General features: G+C 34.6%; 1 pseudogene; it reads left to right on the top strand.

The window, feature by feature from the left end:
* Positions 1–501: 501 nt before the first annotated feature.
* LOC127490373 (U2 spliceosomal RNA) lies at positions 502–593 on the top strand (annotated as a pseudogene).
* The last annotated feature ends 11,187 nt before the right edge of the window (positions 594–11,780 follow it).

Raw genomic sequence — 11,780 nt, 5'->3', positions numbered from 1 at the left:
AGTGAAAACTTTATTGTTTTGCTCAGCCCATGTGGCCACTCAAAGTTCCTAGAGGTTGCTCGCAGTTTTGTGCCTTGTAAGCTTCCTAATGCATTGGTGCTGTAAGACTATATCCCCTCCCCAGCTAATTCCCAGTGGGATGTTTGAAGAGCGTAACCTGCAGATGATGATTAGATCACAAGGGTAAGACACTTATAACAAGAGTATAAGAGGCAGGATGAGAGCTTGCATATCTCTCTCAGCGTCTCCTTGTGAGCATACAATGAGAAGACAGTCATATACAAACCAGGAAGTGAGCTCTCATGACACTGCTGCCTTGATTCTGGTCTTCCCAGACTTCAGATCAGTAAGCGTTTAATAACTTAGCCATTCATCCATGGTAATTGGTTCCAGCATCCTGAGATGACTAAGATGAGTGGCTTATTTCATCAAGAAACATGCAGAAATCTAGACTACAATCATAGATTTTATATCCAATCACTTCTATCATATTATATGATGATCGCTTCTTGGCCTTTTGGCTAAGATCAAGTGTAATATCATATTATATGAAATAATTATATCAAAGATGTATCTGCACTTCCATATCTATTGAAGCACCGTTCACAGTAGCCAAGATATGTAATCAACCAAGGCATACATCATCAGATAAAGTGATAAAGAGAATGTGGTATAGATACATAGTATAATATTATTCAGCCAAAAATTTATGAAGTGTTTTCTTTTGAAGAAAAATGAGTGGAACTGGAGCTCAATCTGTTAAGTAAAATAGAAAGACAAAGATGAACATCATGTACTGTCACACATATGTAGAAACTAAAAACATCCATGTGAATATAAAATAGTGGGTACTAGTGGTTTGGAAGAGGAAAGAGATAAAGTGTCATTGGTTAATGGATAGTAAGATAGGAATAAGTTCAGTGTTCTGTAGCACAGAGGGTGACTACAGCTAACAATAACATATTGTGTATTTTCTGAAGAACTAGAAGAGAGGAACTCATAATTCCAAGCATGAATGTATAAGAAAATGAAAGTACTAATTATCTGATAGACCAATACAACCTGTATACATTGTTGAACTATCACAATGTATCGTATAAATGATTGTACGTATTCCATGTCAATGAAAATTTTAAAAAAAATAAATGTAAGTCATGGATAAATACCAATTTATCATCATGTAATGCCTTTCTATTTCTGGCAATTTGCAGTTTTTTGAGGTTAAATTTGTTTCAAATTAATATAGCTACTCCAGCTTCCTTTTGATTGGTGTGAGCATGGTATATATTTCTGGAACAATTAAGTATTGATCTATGTCACTATAAAATAGGCTTTTTGATTATATTTAGTTGTGTCTTGTTTTCCATCTACTCTGATAGTCTATCTTTTAACTTGTGTATTTAAAACATTCAAATATAGGACAATTATTTATATAATTGGATAATATTGATCATATTTGTAACTATTTCTCTTCTTTATTTTGACTTCACTATTTTTCTGTACTCTTTGGTTTTAATTAAGCATTTTTTATGATTTCATTCTCTCTCTTAACAAATCAATATTATTTATTTTATTTTGTTTTCAGTGCTTTCCACAGAGTATGGTATATATTTAGAGACTAATCCAAATGCACTTTTAAATATCACTGTAGTTTTTTCCAGGTAGGAAAAATAAACAAATTTCTTCCAAAGTGTTCCCCTTTCCTTTATGTAAATTAAAGTTTTTGACTCATATCATTTTCAGTCTTTATGAAAAAATATTTTAACATTTCTTGTAAGGCGAATTACTAGCAAAAGTATCTTAAACTATTGTTTGTTTGGAAATTACTTATCTTTCACCCTTGAAAATTTCTTTAGATACAAAATTATAAATTGGTGTACATTTTTCTCCCAATACTTTAAGTATTTCACTTTTTCCTTGAATGCTTGGTTTCTGTATGAAAGATAAATGCAATTCTTGTACCTCGTAGATACATATGCAATGTTCATGTAGATGTGCTTCACAATAGAATATCAAAATATGTGAGGCAAACCGATAGAATTGTAAAGACAACTGGGTGATTTCACTCAGGATTAGGAACTTTAGTACACCCTCTAGACATAACTGACAGATCCAATGATCATAAAATCAACAAGAACATAGCTAAACTGAATAACATCATCACTGAACCGTATCTGCTCGACATTTATAACATATTTCATCAAATAACAATAGGAAGCACATTGTTCTCCAGCTCACATGGAACATTCACCAATGTGGTCTACTTTTCTGGATCAAGAAAACACCTTACATTTAGATGAATAAACATCATACAAAGTACTCTTTCAGAATATAAAGGAATATAAATCAATAAGGACAGATAGCTGGAAAATCTCAAATTATTTCAAAATTAAACAATGGACTTCCAAGAAACACAAAGTTGAGTAAGTCAATAGAAATTAAAAATAAATAGGTAAAATAAAAATAAACCTAAGAAAATGTGTATTATTAAGAGAAAAAATTGATTGTGGGAAAATTTATAACACTGAATGCACATATTATGGGAGAGGAAAGATCTAAAATAAATAATCTAGATTCCTCTCTATAAACTTAAATTCCAATTAACAGAAAACAAATAAAATTCAGAGCATAGAGCATAAATCAATAAAATTGAAAACTGAAAAACAATAGAGAAATTCAATACTACCAAAAACTGTGCTTTATAAAAAAAGAAGTAATAAAATTGTTGACACTTGACTAGTGAGAGAGCGAGCGAGAGAGAGATAGAGAGGTCATCCAAAGTGATCCCAGGATAGTAAAAGAAAATTATGACCAATTCTGTGTCCACTAATTAGATATTTTAGATGTAGTGACAAATTTCTTAAAGCACATAGTGTGTCAAAACTCACACATGGAGAAATAGGTAATCTGAATACATCTACAGCTATTAAGAAATTGAAACAATAACTAGTATACTTTTAAAAAAGACCATGTCCAGATGGGTTTACTTACGAGTTTTACAAATATTTAAGAAGAAATTATGCCAATCATCTATTTCATTTGTTCCACAATTGAAAGTAAAGGAAACAGTTCCTAACTCATTTTTTTGCTTTTGCAGTCCCCTAATTCTAAAATCATGGTCACAGGTAGCATGACCCAATATTAAATATCATTTCTTCCTTACTTGATGTGAAAATTCCATTAAATCATAATAAAATTCCAGTATGTTACTTTGTTCATGTTGACAAAATGATTATAAATCTGATATGAAAAGAAAAAAGACTGAGAAAACTCAACATGATATTTTAAGAAGAAAAGAAAATGGAGGACCTTTATAACTCTACTACTAGTCCTGCTATAATGTTACAATATTGAATACAGGAAGGTATTCAAGAAATAATGGAAAAATAGATCAATAGAACAGAAGAGTTGAAAGTTATAACCGCACAAATACAGTCCATTGACCTTTAACAAATAAGCAAAGAAAATACAAGAGAGAAAGTATGTTGGCAGGATCATAAAGCAGTCACTGTAGAAAATGGTGTAGATATTTCCAAAAAAAAAAAAAAAAGCAATGCTAGATTCTGTCCCGGTTGCTCCTCCTCCAGTCCAGCTCTCTGCTGTGGCCCGGGAGTGCAGTGGAGGATGGCCCAGGTCCTTGGGCCCTGCACCCGCATGGGAGACCAGGAGGAAGCACCTGGCTCCTGGCTTCGGATCAGCACAGCGCACCAGCAGCATTGCGCCGGCTGTAGTGGCCACTTGCGGTGTGAACCAACGAAAAAAGGAAGACCTTTCTCTCTGTCTCTCTCTCTCTCTCACTGTCTAACTCTGCCTTTCAAAAAATAAAAAAAGATAATTTCCTGATATGAAATGTAATATTTATTGGACATTTTAAGACATATGCTTAAAGAGACGTGGAGAGGAAGAGGAGGAGGGAGATCTTCCATTTCTGGTTCACTCTCCAAATGCCCACAAAACCAGGGTTGGAACCCAACCCAGGTCTTCCACATGAATGGCAAGAACTTTCATGCTTGAGTCATCATCCGCTGCTTCCCAGGATGTGTCATGAGGAAGCTGGAATGGAAGCAAAGTAAATGGAACCTTAGCCAGGAATTCCAATATGATATCCAGGATTCCCAAGAAGTGGCTTAACCACACCACTAAATGACTGTACCTGATTTTTTTTAATAGTGAATGAAGATACAGAATCCAGATTATCCAGTGATAAATATCAGCTCAACTGCAATTTACCCATTGGAAGACTTCATGTTTATCAAAGAATATGTGTCTATATTTAATGCATGTTAACTGTGCTAATATATTCAACAGTCCTATTTCAATGATATTTCAGCTATTCCAATTCTCCAGAGATAAGCCTAAACTAAGAAGCTGGAACTAATAACAATTTCTGCAATATTTGTTATATTTTATCAACAAATAAACCATTTCTGTTCAGCAATATCACATTGCCATGTTGCTTAACATGTTCAAGTTCTTTCAAATCTATTTATTTTTCCAAATGTCAGCAATAATCTAAACTGTTCCATATCACAGGCTCCTGACAGTTGGTAGATAAGATAATAAACAGAATTGCTTTCCTTTGGGGAAGTGGAATTCACAGATTTTCCTTTTTATGGCCCAGTTATCACATAATTTAGATATACCTTTGTCACTGTGGTTTTCAATTCATGGAATTAATGTAACTGAACTGATGATCCAGCACACAGGTGTGTATACAAACTAATACAAAGGCCAATACATTGTATTTCAGAGTAAAGCATATAGATAAGTAAAAACAAAAGAAAAAAAGAATTATTTCAGATACCACGTTTGTGTAATGTGATTTTTAAATGGATAGTTAAGAAACTAAAGTTTCATTTCCCAGTGGAATTTTGGCATCATAAGGCTTCTCAAGTTATTGAACTCTTACAATTTTGGGTTTACACATTCAGATGCTATCAAAAAAAAAAAGAATATCTAAATGCTTTTCTATCATCTGCAGAAAAAGTTGGCATGCAATTAAAAAGGGAACATATATAAAAATGTAGACTGAATTAGTCACTGGGTTTGAATCATATTCTGTGGTCTTTTGTTCAGGAAAGACATGGCAGAGATGGTATAATTTTCTGAATTTCCTAACAATCACTACATGCATCTTTTTTCCTTCCATTTGTATCATGGAACTGACAAGTGTATGATATTTTTCCTCACATCATTTTTCTGCTTCCATTAAACTGCCATTTGTAGATAGTAATGAGGTTGTGAGTGTTTCTTTTATTTCAAGCCAGCCATTCGTTCATTCGGTCAGTAATACTTATTTTTTTGGCCTTCGTGTACCAATTTTTCTCATTAAATCAATCTGAAAGTGGATTTGGAATAAATTATGACCTAGAAATTTGAGTTAATAAAAATGTTCATATTGGTTACTTCCATCAAGGTTATAGAAAGCTTTAAATATATTCATATTAATGCCTAATTAAATATAAATAGATGCACATCATTGCCTCCTATGAACAGATCTCCATTCAGTGCACAGTAGCATTTATAATTTATAATGCTGTTGTCTCTGAAGTATTCATGTAAATATACACTTGCCTGGGTGGCAGACTAGTCTTGTCTACATTTCTCCACTATCTGGCAGCTTACATCTTTCTTCAGACAATGAAAACCAGAAAATATCCTCAAAAGGACACATTTGAAACATGGGAGATAATGCATCACATCGTGAATCTTTTTATCCAATGAATGGTGCCTTCTTTTCCTTTGAAACCAGCGTTCTTTTTCTTTGGTGGTCTCATTTTCTTCTGATACAGAAGTTTTTGGGATAATACTAGAAGATAAAAGAAACACATGATAGTGTTACTACAGTGCCAACAAAACAATGGATGAGCATTTAGCTCAAGGTTAAGCGTGCAAGGGTTAGAGTGCTCCAGTCTTCTTTTTTTAATTCTTTGCAAAAACAGTGAAAATGAGCAATCTACAAAGACTTCATAAACATCAATGCTCAAGTCACCATTGTGCAACAGTGGATTAAGTGGCAACCTGCAATGCTCGTTTCCTATAACGCAGCATTGGTTTGAGTCCCAGTTGCTTTGCTTTCAATCCTACTGCCTGCTATTATGCCTGGAAAAGCATCAGATGATGGCCCACATACACCCACGTGGAAGACCAATATGGAATTCCAGGCTCCAAACTTTGGCTTGACCCAGCAGTGGCTGTTGCAGCCATTTAGGGACTGAAAGATGGATCTCTCTCCCTCTCTCTCTCTCCCTCCCTCCCTCTGTCTCTCCCTTGCTCTCTCTTTCACACATACAAATAAAAACAAATCTTTGAAAACAATCAGTGCAGCCTCAGGAGACCAATAATTACAAGAAGGCTTTATGGAAGCATCACTGCCTTGAGCTATTTGTTACTTCACAGGAATCTGTAGATGAGAAAGAATGGATTAAAAGCAGCCTGTAAGCCATTCTCTCTCTTTTATGTACAGGAAAGAAAAAGAAACCATTCAAATCTTTTTGTAAGCATCCTAGTAAGACTTAGTAGCAAACACATTATTTTATTTTCTTATCCAAAGAATTCATTTAATTGGATATACCTGGTGTGAATATATTGCTTATTAAAACTAAATCTTAAAATTATGCAATTATGTGGGTATTTCTGGCCAGAGAATTCTATAACAACTCTGGAACTAATAGGGTACAACATGGAGACTTTTAATGCAAAAGATCATTTCCAAGCAACATGATTTAGAATGTTAAAACCAAACAAGAATGCCACCAGTGTTAGAATAGACACACAGCACCATATTGACTATCATATATCTGTCTTTCACAGGTTTTGATATTGACTCCATCTTTTGAATTATTAGTGAAATCAGAGGAACCATCATTCCCTAATTTGGGACATGCTCAAGCTGACTTGCCCCAATTGGTAGAGTTGGAAACATACCAGGGGATTCCAATTCAATCCCATCAAGGTGGCATGTGCCAATGCCATCTCACTATTCCAAGTGATCAATTTCAGTTCACAATTGATCATAATGAAAGGACTAAGAGTCAAAGGGAGCACATAAACAAGTCTAGTATCTGCTAACACTAACCGATAGAATAAATAAAGGGGAGAGTGATCCAACATGGGAAGTGAGATACTCAGCAGACTCATAGAATGGCGGATGTCCTAAATAGCACTCTGGCCTCAGAATCAGCCCTAAAGGCACTCGGATCTGGCTGAAAAGCCCATGAGAGTATTTCAGGCATGGAAAGCCAAGACACTCTGGCAAAAGATCTCTGTGAGTGAGATCCCAGTGGAAGGAACAGGTCTTCAAAGAGGGAGGTGCCTTTCTCTGAAGGGAGGAGAGAACCTCCACTTTGACTATGACCTTGTCTAAACAAGATAAGAGTCGGAGAACTCAAGGGGCTTCCATAGCCTTGGAAACTCATGACTGGTGCATAGGGAGATTACTGATGCCATAAACAGGAGTGTCAATTTGTAAGGTCAACAGCGGGAGTCACTGTGCACTTACTCCTCATGTAGGATCTCTGTCCTTAATGTGCTGTACACTGAGGCTTAATGCTATAACGAGTACTCAAACAGTATATTTCACTTTGTGTTTCTATGGGGGTGCAAACGACTGAAATCTTTACTTAATGTACACTAAACTGATCTTCTGTAAAAAAAAAAAAAAAAAGAAATTATCAATTCCCAACTTGACTCTCACTGGGATTAAACATGACAATAGGTCTGATCTGATTTCATCATCATTTAAAAAAAATCATCTATTATTTTTCACTTTATGTTTCTGTGTGGGAACAAACTGTTGAAATCCTTACTTAAGGTATACTAAGCTGATCTTCTGTATACTAAGATAATCGAAAATGAATCTTGATGTGAATGGAAGGGGAGAGGGAGTGGGAAAGGGGAGGGTTGTTGGTGGGAGGGACGGTATGGGGGGGAAAGCCATTGTAACCCATGAGTCGTACTTTGGAAATTTATATTCATTAAATAAAAGATAAAAAAAAAAAAAAAAAAAAAAAAAAAGAAGTGATTTGGTTACTTTAACTCCTTGTTTTTTTTTTTTTTTTTTTTTTTTGACATACAGTAAAGAGCCATTATAACAAGGATGAAATGATATCTCATTGTTTGTTTTGATTTGCATTTCTCTGATGGCTATTGATATTGAGCATTTTCCCATATATTTGTTGCATTCATTTTTCTTCTTTTCAGAACTGTCTGTTGTGGTCTTTTGCTCATTTCTTAAATTTATTTACTATTTTTTGCTGAGCTTTTTGAATTCCCGATTTTTTTTATATTAGTCTTTGTCAGATCAATAGCTTGCAGATATTTTTTCCCTTTCTGTCAGTTGTCTCTTCATTCTATTGCTCTTTTCTTTAATGCGCAGAAGTTTCTGAGATTGATATAATTCCATTCATCTAGTTTTGATTTTGTTTCCTGTGCCTTGAGGGTCTTAACATAGAAGTCATCACCTACACCAAAGTCTTAATGTGTTTCCCTACATTTTCTGTCAACAACTGCATAATCTCAGGTTTTAAATTTAAATATTTGATCCATCCTGAGTTGATTATGCCTACAAGAAATTCATTTCATAAATAAAGACACATCGACTAAAGGTGAAGGGATGGGAATTGGAAACCAAGTACAGACAGGAGTAGCTATACTCATATCAAGCAAAACAGACTTTAAATAAAAATTATAAAAGGAGACAAAGAAGATATATAGGTAAAAAGAATCAGCAAGAAGATATAACTATAATTAATATATACATACCTAAGGCCATCCTGATATATGAAGCGAATACTATCAGATTCAAGAAGAGATAGAACTAACTGCAATAATAGTGGGAGACTTTAACACCCCAGTCTCATCAATGGACAGTTCATACAAACAGAAAACCAATAAAGATACTTCAAATTTGAGCCAACCTATTGAGCAAATAGACCCAACAGACATTTAAAAACATTTCACCCAGTGGCTGCAGATTCCACATGATTCTCTTCAGCATATGGAACGTTGTCTGGTAGAGACCATATATTAGACTCAGTAAAGGTAAAAGACTGAAATCATACCATGTATGTTCTCAGAGCACAAAGAATAAAACCAGAGATAAAAAACACAAAGACCAATAGAATATCTACAACTATGTGGAAATTAAGAACTTGCTACTGAATGACCAGTGAGCTATTGGAGAAATTAAAAAAGAAATCAGAATTTTGTTGAAGTAAATGAAAATGAAAACAACATATTAGATTATGTGGATAAAGAAGAAGCAGGATTAAAAGGAAGGTTTATAGAATTAGGTCCTCACATTAAAAGGAGAGAAAGTTCTGAAATAAAAAAAAATCTAATGATGCATTTTGAGAATGTAGAAAAATAAGCACAAGCCAAAACCCAAATTAGCAGAAAGTAAGAAATATTAAGGATCAGATAAAAAATTAATGAAATTGAAACTTGAAAAAGTACAAAAGATTCATAAAACAAAAGCTGTTGTTTTAAAAGATAAACAAAATATGCAAAACTTTAGCCAGTCTACCAAGCAAAAAATGAAAAACTCAAGTAAATTAATAAAATTAGAGGTGAAAAAGGAGATATTACAACTGATACCACTAAAATACAAAGTATCTTAAGAAACTACTCTGAATAATCAAATACTAACAAAACTTTGAAGAAATGACTAAGTTACTGGATAATATAACCTAGCCAAATTAAATAAAAAGATACGGAAAATCTAGGCCGGCGCTGCGGCTCACTAGGCTAATCCTCTGCCTGCGGCGCCGGCACCCCGGGTTCTAGTCCCGGTTGGGGCGCCGGATTCTATCCCAGTTGCTCTTCTTCCAGTCCAGCTCTCTGCTGTAGCCCGGGAGTGCAGTGGAGGATGGCCCAAGTGCTTGGGCCCTGCACCCGCATGGGAGACCAGGAGGAAGCACCTGGCTCCTGGCTTCAGATTGGCGCAGCACCAGTAGTAGCGGCAATTTGGGGGGGTGAACCAATGGAAGGAAGACCTTTCTCTCTGTCTCTCTCTCTCACTGTCTAACTCTGCCTGTCCAAAAAAAAAAAAAAAAAAAAAAAAAAAGGAAAATCTAAACAGACCCATAAAATGCATCGAGATTGAAGCATTAATCAAGACTTCCATGGAGTAAAAGTCCAAGAACTGATGACTCTATTGCTCAATTCCACAAAATACTTAAAGTGGAAATGACTTCAGTACTTTTCAAACTATTTCAAAATATTGAAAAGGTGGAACTCTGAGGCCATCATCACTCTTACAGCAAATCAAAGACACAACATGGAAAGTAAACTACAGGCCTATATCCTAACAAAACATAGATGCAAAAATTCTCAACAATGTACTAGGGAACTGAATCCAACACCACTTCAAAAAGATTATACACCATGCTCTAGTGAGATTTAGCCCAGAGATACAAAGGTGACTCAACATTCACAAATCAACAATCATCATCACATCAACAGAACAAATAACAAAAACCGTATTGTCAGTTTAACAGATGCAGATAAAGCCTTTGGTAAGATTCAACATCCCTTCATGATAAAGACTGTGCATAAATTCAGCATAAAAAGACTGTATTTAAAAATTATAAAGACTGTATATGACAAACAAACCAACAGCCTGTCTCCTCAGATATGGAAGAAGACAAGGATTCAACTTTCATCACTCTTCTTCAATATGATGTTGGAAGAATCAGCAGGAGTAATAAGGGAGGAGAAAGAAATGCAGGGCATCAGGATTGGAAAGCAGGGAGTAAAATATCCATGCTTGCAGATGACATGATGCTGTACATGGAAAATCCCAAGCACTCCACTAAAAAGGTGTCAGAAATGATAAATCAACTCAATAAAGCAGCAAGATATAAAATATAAGACAGTTCTTTTTTTAATCTTTGTTGGGCCATAAACTCTGTAGAGTATGTGAAAAAAAAACAAATTGAACTATATATATTACATTCAGGTACAAAACTTTAGCACACATTCTGAACCTTGTTCATAAAATGCTTTCAAGAAATATTTTCCAAAGTGATATTATTCATGCAACACAAATTAAATAATGCTGATTTATGTATAGCTAAATTGTAACTATATCTTCACCATCTTAAGAATTCAATTTTAATTGAGACTAGACCTGCAGCTAAAAATACGTGTATATTAAACATATAAACTTACAAATCACCAGTGACATATGAAAATTTTACACATTTTCTATTATTTTTATTTTTATTTGTTTCTATATAAATTATGTAAATATGTTTATTATAAAATTGCATACAAATAGAATATTAAATAAAATAAGTATACATCCTTACGAATTTTTCCCCAGAAAATTCTTCTCTAAGGTATACAAACTTTATGCATTCCATAAACACAGCTTTAGGAATATAATGTTTCTTTCCACTATACCTGCCTTCCCATTCACACAAAATGTGAGTTAATAAAAGAACTTAGTATAGATGTAAAGATTATCATTATAATATATGGATTTACTAAAATTTCATAAATTTTTTTCATTACTGTTAGATTTTCTTGTGTAAACATGTGCAGTTGATTCAATCTTGGATGATTCAATCTCTCTCTTTTTTTTTTTTTTTTTTTTGACAGGCAGAGTGGATAGTGAGAGAGAGACAGAGAGAAAGGTCTTCCTTTTGCTGTTGGTTCACCCTCCAATGGCCGCGCTGATCTGAAGGCAGGAGCCAGGTGCTTCTCCTGGTCTCCCATGGGGTGCAGGGCCCAAGCACCTGGGCCATCCTCCACTGCCTTCCCAGGCCACAGCAGAG

Source organism: Oryctolagus cuniculus, chromosome 2 (genome assembly GCF_051225735.1).
Source record: "Oryctolagus cuniculus isolate XC-2025 breed Fujian yellow rabbit chromosome 2, ASM5122573v1, whole genome shotgun sequence".
Classification (NCBI taxonomy): domain Eukaryota; kingdom Metazoa; phylum Chordata; class Mammalia; order Lagomorpha; family Leporidae; genus Oryctolagus; species Oryctolagus cuniculus.
This window is presented reverse-complemented; position numbering and strand designations above follow the sequence as displayed.